This window comes from Bos javanicus, chromosome 9 (assembly GCF_032452875.1).
Source record: "Bos javanicus breed banteng chromosome 9, ARS-OSU_banteng_1.0, whole genome shotgun sequence".
Lineage (NCBI taxonomy): Eukaryota > Metazoa > Chordata > Mammalia > Artiodactyla > Bovidae > Bos > Bos javanicus.
Window position 1 is genome coordinate 102,500,465 of NC_083876.1, and position 12,958 is coordinate 102,513,422.

The following is a 12,958-nucleotide window of genomic DNA, read 5'->3' on the forward strand; positions in this document are numbered from 1 at the left end:
AAAGGAATAAAAAATTAAAAAAAAAATAAAATAAAAATACATACAAAAAAAAAAAAGAAAATACGAAACCCATCAGGTAAGAACACTGTGCTGTGAAATATTTTCATGTCAAGACAAAATCGCACATTTTCCATAATCCATTGCTAAAATAAAGAAGAGAGGGCTTCCCTGCCTGCTCAGTGGTAAAAAAAATAAAAATAAAAAAAAATAAATAAAAGTTTCAGGCTATTTTCTAAGATCGGATGACTCCCATTAAAGTACTGTGACCTATTTGCAGCAGTGATTTATTGGATATATCTTTGGATGATTTTGAATCTGTCGGGACATATACAGCTATCATTTGCTAGTGGAAAGTATAGCTTCTCAAAATTTACTTAAAATTGCTTGTGATCCACAGCATCATAAAAACTTTCAAATCAAGTGCCATTTTATAAGATGCAATATTGAAGCCAGGAAGTAATGAAATGCACTTAAAACATTTTCTCAGCCAAAGCAAAGCATATTTCAATAAATATTTTAATATTTATTTTATATTTTTATAAATCTAGTGGCATGGAGTTTCTAATTATTGTGATTAAAATTTAAATTTGTATTATTTCATGCTTAACAAGTGTACAATTATACAAATTGATTTTGTTATAGTAATTGTTGATAAATAAGTAATATACTGATATGACAAGATTTACTTGAAAAAGAGTTTTGCCTTTTAAAATTCACAAAACAGGATGAGCTGGTCAATACCCTGAAACAGACAATAGTGTGATCTGAATCAAAATTATTAAAGTGGATTGGCCAAAGATTTAAAATAATTATGTTAAATGTATCAAAGCAGATAAAGAAGAGATATCAAAATGATATAAAACCAAGAAACCATAGGAAGGCCTGACTGGAAACCCGGCGTGGGAAAATGCAGCTGCTGTAATAACAGGTAGGTAGCATCGCTGGGGAAGGGAGAGCTGTCCCAGCTCCTGGGGTGGGGAGCGTCCTCCACCAGCCCTCCCCAGCACCAGCTGGGGTCCCGTTCCACTCAGTTCTGGCACCATCTGAGCCGCTGAACGACAGCCTGCAGATGGCGAGGGTAAGGGCGCAGTCCTAGGAGACTCCCCCGGCCCCCACGTCAGACACCAATTCCTCACCTGTGCTTCTGACCCACAGGATATACATCTGGGGCTCCAAGGACCCCTGTTCTTGGTTTCTATTAATTTGCTTGAGTAGCGCAAGGTTTCAGGAAACCGGCTAAACTGGTGTGACCAATGAACTCAGGAAACTGACGAGATTCCTGGGTTTATTAAGAAAGGCTGTAACTCGGAAAAGCCAGAGGAGATGGGCTGGGCTAGGCTGGGGGAGGGGCTTCGTGCCGCCCAGGTGCCCCACCCTCCCAGCGCCTGCGTCCAGAGGGTCACCAACCCCGACACTTCAAATCCGTCCTTTGGGGTTTAGGGAGCTTCATTACACAGGCAGGATTCCTTCAGTCCTGGGCCATTGGTGACTGAACTGGGTCTCCAGCGACTCTTACCTCCGGAACTGAAAGTTCTAACCCTCTAATCACTTGGTTGATTTCCTGGCAACCAGCCCACACCCTTAGAAGCTTTGCTAAAGTCAAGTAATTTGAACAACAAAAGACAGCTTTACAGTTTATCACTTAGGGATCTTCAAGAGCTTGAGGAGCTCTGTGCCAGGAATAGACCAAATACATATTTTTCATTATGAATCACAATATCACAGGTAGATACATACAGGATGAAGGAATAAAGTAGGAATTAGATGAAGACAGACCTCAGGAGTCTGCAGGAAGGAGTAAAGAAATACAAGCTGCTCAAGAAAAGTAGAGATACCAAGGGTAGAATTAGAAGTCTCAAATACGAATGCCGGGTTAGAGGAATCACAAAAAAATAGCTTTTAAAACAGGTGAACTATTCATTGCTGTTATTCAGTCGCTACATCGTGTCTGACTCTTTGCAACCCCCTGGACTGCAGCACGCCAGGCTTCCCTGTCTCTCACTGACTCCTGCTCAAATTTATGTCCATTGAGAGACGCCATCCAACCGTCTCATCCTCTGTCACCCCCTTCTCCTCCTGCCTTTAGTCTTTCCCGGCATCAGGGTCTTTTCCAATAAGTTGGCTCTTTGCATCAGGTGGCTGAAGCACTGGAGCTTCAGCTTTAGCATCAGTCCTTCCAATGAATATGAGTTGATTTCCTTTAGGATTGACTGGTTTGATCTTGCAGTCCAAGGGACTCAAGAGTCTTCTCTAGCACCACAACAGGAAAGCATCAATTCTTCGGCACTCAGCCTTCTAAACCAGAGCTTTGCAAGCAGAGGATCTCAGGGTAAAGCCAGAGCAGAGCAGGGCCAGAGCTGCTTCCAGCTCCAGGGAGATGGGAGCGGGAGGCGGGGGGCTCCCCACCTAGAGGATGGCTCAGACATCTGGGGTGGGGGTGTGGTGTCTCCTAAGGGGCTGGCAGAGCAGCAGGGAGTTCTAAGGATGTGCTGAAAAGAAAGAGGGAGGGGGTGAGCACTCAGGACAGGTAGGTCCCGGGGGTCGATTCAGCACACCACCGCTCCGTCCATCCAGAGGTGCCCAGGCCTGGCCCAGATGTTACCACTTGGGCCACTCCTGGGACCTGTGGCCAGCACAGGGGGGCAGGGGAGAGGGTGGGGACAGCAGGCTGCTTCCTGCAGCTCCCGGTGCCTGGGGGGTCCCTGGGCACCACCCTGGGGGCCTCGGCCAGGGCTGGAGCCCGTGGGCCAGCCAGCGGCTCGGCACCTGAAGGCTGCCTCCAGCCCCAAAGGCACAGGTTGAGCCCCACACATGTCTGGGCTGCGTCCTCCCTGGAGGGGAGTGCCACCTGGTGACCCACAGAGGCCGCTGGAGCCAGGCCCAGTTGGCTGGAGCAGGTGGCGGGCCACAGGGGTGGCGGGGGCGACGGGCCCGCAGGTGGACCCTGCTGCCCAGCGCTCCATTGTCCTGGAGGCAGCTCCCCCGTTGCAGAGGCAGGTGAGCCAGAGTCGCAGGCCCTGCTGCTGGGTTGCAGTGACACGAGTTCCGACCCCTCTTTTCAGTGAAGGTGGTTGTTGGCCAGAAGAGGCAGGGTCTGTGGAGGCCGAGCGGGGTGGGGGCCGGATGAAGCATCCTCTGCAGGCCGGGGCTCCTGGGGGGACAGCCTGCAGACACGTCTCTTTAGCTTCGAGTTTGCTTTCTGAGCCCTTCACCAGCACGCCCGGCGGTGGCCAGCGTGTGGACACTGCAGCCCCGGTCGCTCCCCAGCGTCTCATACGATTCCTCGGGTCTGCGGAACACTGAGAAAGGACAGCCGCTGGTCAGACTCTTCAGGGACTGAGGCTCTGGAACCTGTCTTTTCTGAGGCCCCCCGCTCAGATCCCGTCTCCGCTGAGGCTGGTGGGGGAGGCCCTGAAATGGGCGTCAGGCTGTCATCCTGGGAAGAGACCTGCAGGCACCCGTGAGAAGACAGGAGCGCCGGCCCGACAGACAGACAGATGGACAGACAGATGGCCCCAGTCTCCCCGAGGCGCAGGTGGACTCAGGTCACGTGGGAGCCCCTGGGACCGGCCTGCAAGGCTGCCTGTGCCCTGACTCCAGGCGCTGGTCCAGGAAAGCTCGCCGGCCGGGGCCCTGCACGGGGGAGAAAGCCGGATGGACGGTGGCCGGGGCCTCGGTGACGGCAGGTGACCAGAGGCTAGACATGCGTTTTAGCTGACAGTTCAACTTTGCTGTTCAGTGTTTGTCAACATGGATTTTCACAAAAATGTCTTTCTTTTCAAATCCTTAGGTTCATACCAATGCATTCAAAACGGACATAGAACTCTGAAGTCAAGGCAGCTTAGTAGCACTTGCCTTCAAACCTCTGAAAATCATTATTATTTTTTTGTTCATAGGAATGTATACATTTTCCCATTTATACATATTTTTCAGCTTCATCGAGGTATTATTGACAAATAAAACTGTAAGATATTAGAGTATACAGCATGATTTTTTAAACATAAGCACTGTGAAAAGAGCCCCCCAAGAAATCTAATTAATTAACACATTCATCACCTCACGTATTTTTCTCTTTTTTGGTGAACAATAAAGTTCTGCTCTCTTAGAAAATTTCAGTTACACATAGCGTGGTTCCAACAAGTCCTCATGTTTTACATAGACCCGCAGACCTTGAAAATCGTTTTTTAACACGATCATCCACAGATACGGACATGACTTTGAGCAAACTCCGGGAGACAGTGGAGGACAGGGAAGTCTGCTGTACTGCAGTCCACGAGGTTGCAAAGAGCGGGACACAACCTAGCCACTGAACGACAACAAATCCACAGATGACACACAAAGAGAAAATCTCCCGTAAGCACCCACAACGCCCAGCACTGAAGTCAACCATCGGCTTCCCTGCTGGCTCAGTGGCAAAGAAGCTCCTGCAAGGCAAGAGACCCAGCCAGCTCTTTTCGACTCGCCGCTTGGCTGCAAAAGCGGGATCACACTTAGAGCCAGCAGGTGGGTGGGTGCGGGCCCTCCAGTGGCAGCAGGCCAGCTGAGGAAGACTGACAGTGCCAGTCGCTCAGCCGTGTTCCTCTGTGACCCCGTGGACTGCAGCCCGCAGGCTCCTCTGTCCAGGGGAGTCTCCAGGCAAGGATACCGGAGTGGGTGGCCATGCCCTCCTCCAGGGGATCTTCCTGACCCTGGGATCGAACCTGGGTCTCCCGCATTGCAGGCCAATTCTTTACCCACTCTGGGGATTTTTTTCAAATTTCTTCTCTCTTGGGTCCATGTCCACGTGTCTGCCTCCCTCTCCCCACAGTCCACACTTGAGTCCCTTTCTGCGGGCCCACCTCCTGGGGGTCCACATCCCCATCCTCTCTTGTGGAATACCTGACCCAAGAGAAAGGAGAGCAGCTTTGAAAAGAAAGAGCGACCCCAGGCACCAGCACTGACATGCAAGGCCCTAGGAAACCACGCTCCTTCCAGACGGCCAGCCTCTCAGACCCTGACCCACACCCCTGCCTCCTTTCCGGCTGAACAATCAACAGCCGTGGAAGAACCTGCCTCCTGGGGGCCTCGCAGCTGGGAGAAGTGCCACAGGGGGCAGACCAGCAGGTCCGGGGCTCTGTCTGGGACTTCCTTGCGTCCCCTGTTTGAGGAGTTGGCCAGACACCTGACTGGGATGTAAAGCCATAGTCAGGTCCACAGTACATCCAGAAGCGAGAGGAGAGGTTTAGGGTGGAGAGAAAGGCCAGGGGCCTGGCGCTGAGGAGAGAGAGACAGGGACAGACGGGCAAGCTGGGGAGGGTCCATTTGGAGTGGGGAGGGGCAGCGGGGAGAGGGGAGGGAGGGAAGGGGAGAGGGAAGAGGAGGGGAGGAGAGAGGGGAAGGGAAGGCAGGGGAGAGGGGAAGGGAGGGGAGGGGAGGGGAGGGGAGAGGGAAGGGGAGGAGGAAGGGGAGGGGAGGAGAGAGGGGAAGGGAAGGCAGGCGAGAGGGGAAGGGAGGGGAGGGGAGGGGAGGCGGGAGGGCCACCGGGCTCTGAAGGCCGGTCCTGTCCATGTCCCCGTCCCTCCTGCCTCCTTCCAGAACTTTCCACCTTCTGAGTTCCATGTTTGGTTTGGTAAGTGTCGGTCTCACCCCCAGCCAGGATCCAGGGCATTCTGTTCACCTTTGCAACTCTATCACCCCAGACTCTCTCAGCCTGCAGTGTCTCAATAAAGTGCTCGATAAGGATGCAAAGAACAAGTCAAACGGGCGGCATTCCTGAACCAGAGCCCGGAAGCTGATGCCCTGCACACGTCCTGCAAGCTTGTTCCCTGTGTCCCAGAATTTCTCCTTCAAACACTGGACAGGACCAGGGAGTGAGGCCCCACCCACCACAGGGCTGTGGTCCCTCCAGCCCCAGGATGGGGGATGGGGGGATGCACTGTTGGGGGTGCGAGCTTCCCTTTGAGGGTCGGACCACCCCACCTCACTCAGAGCACCAGGCCGGGACCTGCTGGGTCTCCAACCTTCACAGGAACCCGGGGCTCGGGCCTGGGAGGAGCCGGGAAGGTTTGCTGGGCCCGAAGGTGTGAGTGGGAGCTGCGTCAATGGCCACTGCAGCCCCCAGGGGACAGAGTGGCTGGAGGGCTGCACGCACAGGTGGGCGGGGCCGGCCTTGGGGGCGGGGCACCGGGCTCGTCCTGTGGCTCCTTGGAGCCCCGGCTCCCTGGACCACTGTCCGGTGTCCAGGAGGCCCCAGGACGGCTCGGAGATGAGTGAGGGGCCACTTTCCAAACTGATACTGAGAGGTTAAGGAGAGGGGACCTTAGAGACGCTGATGGAAACGTTTAAGCACAGTCACCCTGATCAGATCAGATCAGATCAGATCAGTCGCTCAGTGTGTCCAACTCTTTGCGACCCCATGAATCGCAGCACGCCAGGCCTCTCTGTCCATCACCAACTCCCGGAGTTCACTCAGACTCACGTCCATCGAGTCAGTGATGCCATCCAGCCATCTCATCCTCTGTCATCCCCTTCTCATCGTGCCCCCAATCCCTCCCAGCATCAGAGTCTTTTCCAATGAGTCAACTCTTTGCATGAGGTGGCCAAAGTACTGGAGTTTCAGCTTTAGCATCATTCCTTCCAAAGAAATCCCAGGGCTGATCTCCTTCAGAATGGACTGGTTGGAACTCAGAGAGTTCCAAGGGACTCTCAAGAGTCTTCTCCAACATCACAGTTCAAAAGCATCAATTCTTCGACGTTCAGCCTTCTTCACAGTCCAACTCTCACATCCATACATGACCACAGGAAAAACCATAGCCTTGACTAGACGAACCTTTGTTGGCAAAGCAATGTCTCTGCTTTTGAATATGCTATCTAGGTTGGTCATAACTTTCCTTCCAAGGAGTAAGCGTCTTTTAATTTCATGGCTGCAGTCACCATCTGCAGTGATTTTGGAGCCCAGAAAAATAAAGTCTGACACTGTTTCCACTGTTTCCCCATCTCTTTCCCATGAAGTGATGGGACTGGATGCCATGATCTTCGTTTTCTGAATATTGAACTTTAAGCCAACTTTTTCACTCTCCACTTTCACTTTCATCAAGAGGCTTTTGAGTTCCTCTTCACTTTCTGCCATAAGGGTGGTGTCATCTGCATATCTGAGGTTATTGATATTTCTCCCGGCAATCCTGGTTCCAGCTTATGTTTCTTCCAGTCCAGCATTTCTCATGATGTACTCTGCATAGAAGTTAAATAAGCAGGGTGACAATATACAGCCTTGACGTACTCCTTTACCCTGAACGAGCTTCTTAAACCCAGCGCAGCTACTGGGAAGGAGGAATTAGTGCAAGGACAAGAGAGAGGGAGCCGCGTGAACGGAGCTGACTATAGAGCCGGGCACATGCCTCCCCCACACCTGGGCACAGAGCCTTCAGTCTGCTGCTGACCTCACCCGGGGCTGCGGGAAACATGGGCTCTGCACTTCTAGACCCCTTGGACAGCTCAGAACCTGCCCATCAGGGAGGGGGGCGGGGAAGGGGCAAAGTGCTGCCATGACCCAGACCCCAGGACACTGGAGGGGGCAGCTGCAGAATCCAAGCTGAGACGTGACATTCTTCACAGAGGAGTCATTATCCAGTTCAGTCGCTCAATCGTGTCCGACTCTTTGTGACCCCATGAACTGCAGCACGCCAGTCTTCCCTGTCCATCACCAACTCCCAGAGCTTACTCAAACTCATGTCCATTGAGTTGGTGATGCCATCCAACCATCTCATCCTCTCTCATGCCCTTCTCTTCCCAACTTCAATCTTTCCCAGCATCAGAGTCTTTTCCAGTGAGTCAGCTCTTCACATGAGGTGGCCAAAGTACTGGAGTTTCAGCTTTACCATCAGTCCTTTCAATGAACACCCAGGACTGATTTCCTTTAGGATGGACTGGTTGGATCTCCTTGCAGTCCAAGGGACTCTCAAGAGTCTTCTCCAACACCACAGATCAAAAGCATCAATTCTTCGGTGCTCAGCTTTCTTTATGGTCCAACTCTCACACCCATACATGACTACTGGAAAAACCATAGCTTTGACTAGACGGACCGTTTTTGGCAAACTAATGTCTCTGCTTTTTAATATGCTGTCTAGGTTGGTCATAGCTTTTCTTCCAAGGAGTAAGGGATCAAATTGCCAACATTATCCACCAATAATTTTAGCACATCTCAAATGTGTGAAATAGCTTCTGTTTCAAACTCAAATATGTGTTCTCATGGGATAGCCAGTGATGGAGAAAGAAACCTCTAGACTTTCAGGGGACAAGAGCTGGGACACTTGTTCTCCCTGCTGGGCCAAGAGCACTGGTGGCAGGGTGTCCCCCGTGTACTGGGCTGCAGAGCAGCTGTCTGTTGGCTGCAGGGCCCCGGGTACTCCCCTATCCAGAGGTCGCTCTGTGTCTACCCTGGGTTCCTTCCTGCCACCAGCGTGGGTGGCCCCAGGGGTCGCCTCTTCCCTCTGCACAGCCTGGCCTAGGCGCCCTTCTCCCTGGCTCTTGGTGATCTGCTTTGGGCCCCGGCTCGTCTGTCCTGTGAACACTGTGTCCACTTCCGGCCTCAGGCTGACCATCTGGTCCCGGAAGGCCCACTGCTGCTGGGCTTACAGATGGGGCAGGGAGGCACAGGCGGTGGGGGCCGTGGGCTGCCTCGTTCATTGTGCGCCCACGCCCCAGAGCACACGGCCCTCGAGAGGTGGAGGCACCTGAGTCTGTAGCTCACACGAGCCCCCGGTCTCGTCGTCCCTCAGCGTCCATCATTGTCTGTCACACGCATGGCCCTTTCCTGTACGTGGGAGGCTGTGGTGCAGCTCTGCAGGGAGGGCTGGGGGTCCAGCATGGGGCTGGGAGTTTTGCTCGATGAGCCCATCAAGCCCGAGCTGGTGTGAGCTCAGATGTGGGTCTGCTTGGGGTTGGTTTCTCTGTGGTGCCCAGCAGGGATGGTGGAGAACACAGAGGTGGGCTGAAATGACTTTTTTCTGTACGTTCTGGCTGCCAAGTGGTTACCAAACATTTTCCTAAGAAGCACAAGAGCTGTCAGCTCCGTGGCAGGCTCCTGTCTAATTCCTAATCTGAACAGGATGTGAGGTTCCTGCTTCGGAAATGGGAAGTGAGAAAACATTCCCACGGTGTGGCCTCCGTGGGGCACTCGCACTGCCTCCCACCTGAGATGAAATAGCGCAGCTCGTCCAGTCTCCACAAACCCTAAACCCTCAATTAATTAAATTTCTTGGATTAAATAGAACTGCCAAGCAGTGTCTTAGAAGCTATTGAATAATGCTGTGAGTGCTTTGAAGATTAAGTGAGGATATCAAAGGAAGTGAACCTAACCCCTCCCGCCCAGAACGTAAACACTCAGATGTGACGCGATGCAGAGCTGGGCTGTGCTGTGAGTCTGGGGAGAGCTCTGGAGTGGACTTCAAGCCCCTCCCTGATGAAGAGCAAAGTGTCCCTCACCTAAACAGCACAGGTAAGCAAATCCTGTATTTGATTTGGAGATGCATTCTGCAAGTTGTCTTCTTTTGGGAAAGTATCTTCCGAAGTGTTGGATCAGATTGGGAACATCGTGATTCTCAGATTCACACACCTGTGAAAATTATAAATTGCTCCAGGACTAAATTTAGCCAAAGTGGAGAGTCCCTTTCTGCCACTTCAAGGAGTGCGGGACCCTCGATAAGCTTCTTAGTTCCTTTATGCCTGTTTCCTCACCTGTAGAGGAGACTCTTGAGAGTCCCTTGGACAGCAAGATCAACCCAGTGAGTCCTAAAGGAAATCAACCCTGATAGTCATTGGAGGGACTGATGCTGAAGCTGAAACTCCAATACTGTGGCCATCCGATGAGAAGAACTGACTCATTGGAAAAGACCCTGATGCTGGGAAAGATTGAACGCGGGAGGAGAAGGGGACGACAGAGGATGAGATGGTTGGACGGTATCACCGACTCAACAGACATGAGTTTGAGCAAGCTCCAGGAGTTGGTGAAGGACGGGGAAGCCTGGCATGCTGCAGTCCGTGGGGTCTCAGAGGACAGGACTTAGTGACTGAACAGTCTCATCTATAGAATGGAGATAACCCCAGGAGCAGCCCCTTCATCATGTTAGCAATTCCGAGGAAGTTCTCACAAACGGCCGCCACTGTGGCCAGAATCGTCATTGTCATACCTTCCCCCCACCCTCCACCAGAACTCAATCTCAGGGTAAAGGAGGTGCTTGCTGGGAATTTTGTAAATTGTGCCATTTGGATCCTATTTCTAAGGGTACTTAAAACGCCTCAGTAGGTTACAAAAGGCCACCATATAACGAGAAACTGCTGAGGCTAAAGACGCGCGTGCTTAGATTTCACGCAGGACACACGTCCGTGTGGCTTGTGGCATTTCCCCGTGTGACAAGATTATCCGGCCATCGGTTTCCTCGTGGATTCTTCGTGTTCGGTTTGTCCTTTGGCCTGGCGTTTGGGCTGAGTCGTAGGGCGGTGCAGTGTCTCTCTGAGCTCTGAGCCGGGCCCCCTCCCCGTCCCACAAGTCCTGACTCGTGCACCTGTCACCTTGGTGCCAGGCTTCCGAGGACAAAAGGCCCAGAGTGGAAGGTTCTCTGGGCAGAACCTACTTTCCTTTTGTCGTCTTTCTGCTTGTTTCCAGCAGGTGGCAGTCCAAGCCTGCAAATAGCATTGTGCTGGGGCCTCTGGGGGCGCGGGGTTCTCTCTACCGGTCCAGGACCCACGAAGTCCTGCAGTTGCTGCGGTCCCTCCCAGGTCGGTCCATGGGGGACTTGCCTTCAGCAGGACAGCACTGTTCCTTGCGCTTTCTGGGTTTAGTTATACGGGAAAATCTACAGTGGTAGACGGGCTTCCCAGGTGGCTCTAGTGGTAAAGGACCCGCCTGCCAATGTTGGAGACAAGAGACACAGGTTCCGTCCCTGGGTTGGGAAGATCCCCTGGAGGAGGGCATAGCAACCCACTCCAGTGTTCTTGCCTGGAGAGTCCCCATGCACAGAGGAGCCTGGCGGGCTGCAGTCCCTGGGGTCACAAAGAGTCAGACACGACTGAAGGGACTTAGCAAGCATGATAGAGAGTCTGTAGCGTCTCTGGTTTTTCAAAGATCTGCATCTCGACAAGCTGCAAGCTGCAGTGAGTGCTCCAGGCTCTGAAACACCTCCGCACACTCCACTCCTTCACTTGAGGCTCAGCGCCACGGGCTCACGGGTGAACTTTTAACAAAAAAAACACGAAATAAAAGAAAGAGAAGGGAAAATGCATGAGGATGCTGGGAGTGGGAGGAGGTCTCCGCCCACTTGAGGAGACAGCCTGGAGGGCAGAGGAGAAACAGAAGTCCCCCTGGGCTGAGGCCCCGCAGTAAGGGAGGACCGCTGCCTGATCTTCTCAGGTCTGCCGTTTCCCACCACGGTAGTTGAGGATGAAGAGGGACCTACCTTGCCCTGTCGACTGGGAAAGACTGGGGAACTCCAAAGGCAGGGGCAGGACTGGGGGGATGGGGAAGGTGGGAGGCGAGGAAGGGAGCCCTGGAAAGAGCTGGGTCTGGAAAGATTGAGGAAGTTTCTAAAGTGTAAAGAGGAAGAGGGACATTCCATGGAGGACGCCATGGCTACCTGCACAGGGGTGGGCATGGAGCCTCCTGGGCCCCCTCAGAGAGACCACGAGGAAGGGGGATGTGGATGAGGTGGCAGGCAGTCCGCAGCCATATGGCGACCATAGATTTTTGCTGCATTTTCTGTCTGATGTCCTAGCCAGGTGCAGGGCGAGTCCTTTGACTGATGACACATTCATCACAGCCCTGTATCCTGGAGGCTTCGTCACCTGGTAAGTGTCCACGTCCTGGGTCTGTCTGGACTGCATGAATTCAAGGAAAAAGTTCCCCAAGCATCCTGAGCTTTACCTCCAATGTCTCCAGTCTAAACTTTATGACATCACTTCTAGCCTCATTTCTCAGCTTCGCAGGGTGGTTCTTGGGGGGAAATATTATACCACTGGATAAGTCTGGCTTGAGTGACTGAAACCATCTTGAACGAGTAGCAAAAAGTCCTCCCTTCAGTGTGGCCACTGGCGGGCGAGTGTCCACAAAAGCTTGCTTTCCAAATCTCCTTCTCGGCCCTGCGGCCCCAGCAGGTCTGGGGTCAGCCTGCAGATGATTCACAGGACACAGGTTTTGCTCCAGGGCGATCACTACTAAGTGAAAGAGTCCCTTCCGGAAACATGGCCTGGGCGTTATGCGAATGCTCCTCCCTGCACGGCTTCTCCGGGCTCCTCCCGGGTGTCCCGGACAGCTCGGGGTGTACCTGCCGAGCGCCCCTCCCAGTTCTCCCAACCCCGGAGACTGCTGCCTGCGCCTCTCCGCCTCTCCGTCAGGAGCTCACCTCTCCCCCGGTCTTGCTGACTCACCTGTACCAGTCACAGCGTGGGCGCCGCTCCCAGCTTCCCCGGGGGGCTGGGGCCCCTCCTGCGCTCCGCCCCTGCGTCCCCTTGGCGCCCTCCAGCTCGGCACCGGGGTCCCTGCGCACTCACTCCCTGGCGCGCCTCTGCTCACGGCTTGGCCCCCACCCCGGGCACGGGGCTGCCTCTCCCTCTCAGCCCTTGACAGGTAAGGCAGGGAAGCGCAGAGGTGCCTGGCAGCATTGCCCGCTGTGGTTATCAGGAGTAAGAGCTGGCAGGAAAGCTCCAGGAGAGAGGTCTCTTTCAGAGGCGAGGACGGGGGGATTCAGAAAAACGTGTGTCTGAGGCTATGGGAGCCTGGGTGAACTGAGACGAGCATTGGCTTTTTATCAGTAGGGGGTCCTCCATGCACGAAGGCAAGCAAGTGCAGTCGTCCAGTGGTGTCCAAATCCTCGTGACCCCAGGGCTGCAGCCCGCCAGGCTCCTCTGTCCATGGAATGTTCTAGGCAAGAACACTGGACTGGGTTGCCATTTTCTCCTCCAGGAAGCCCTCCAGGCATCCTCCAAC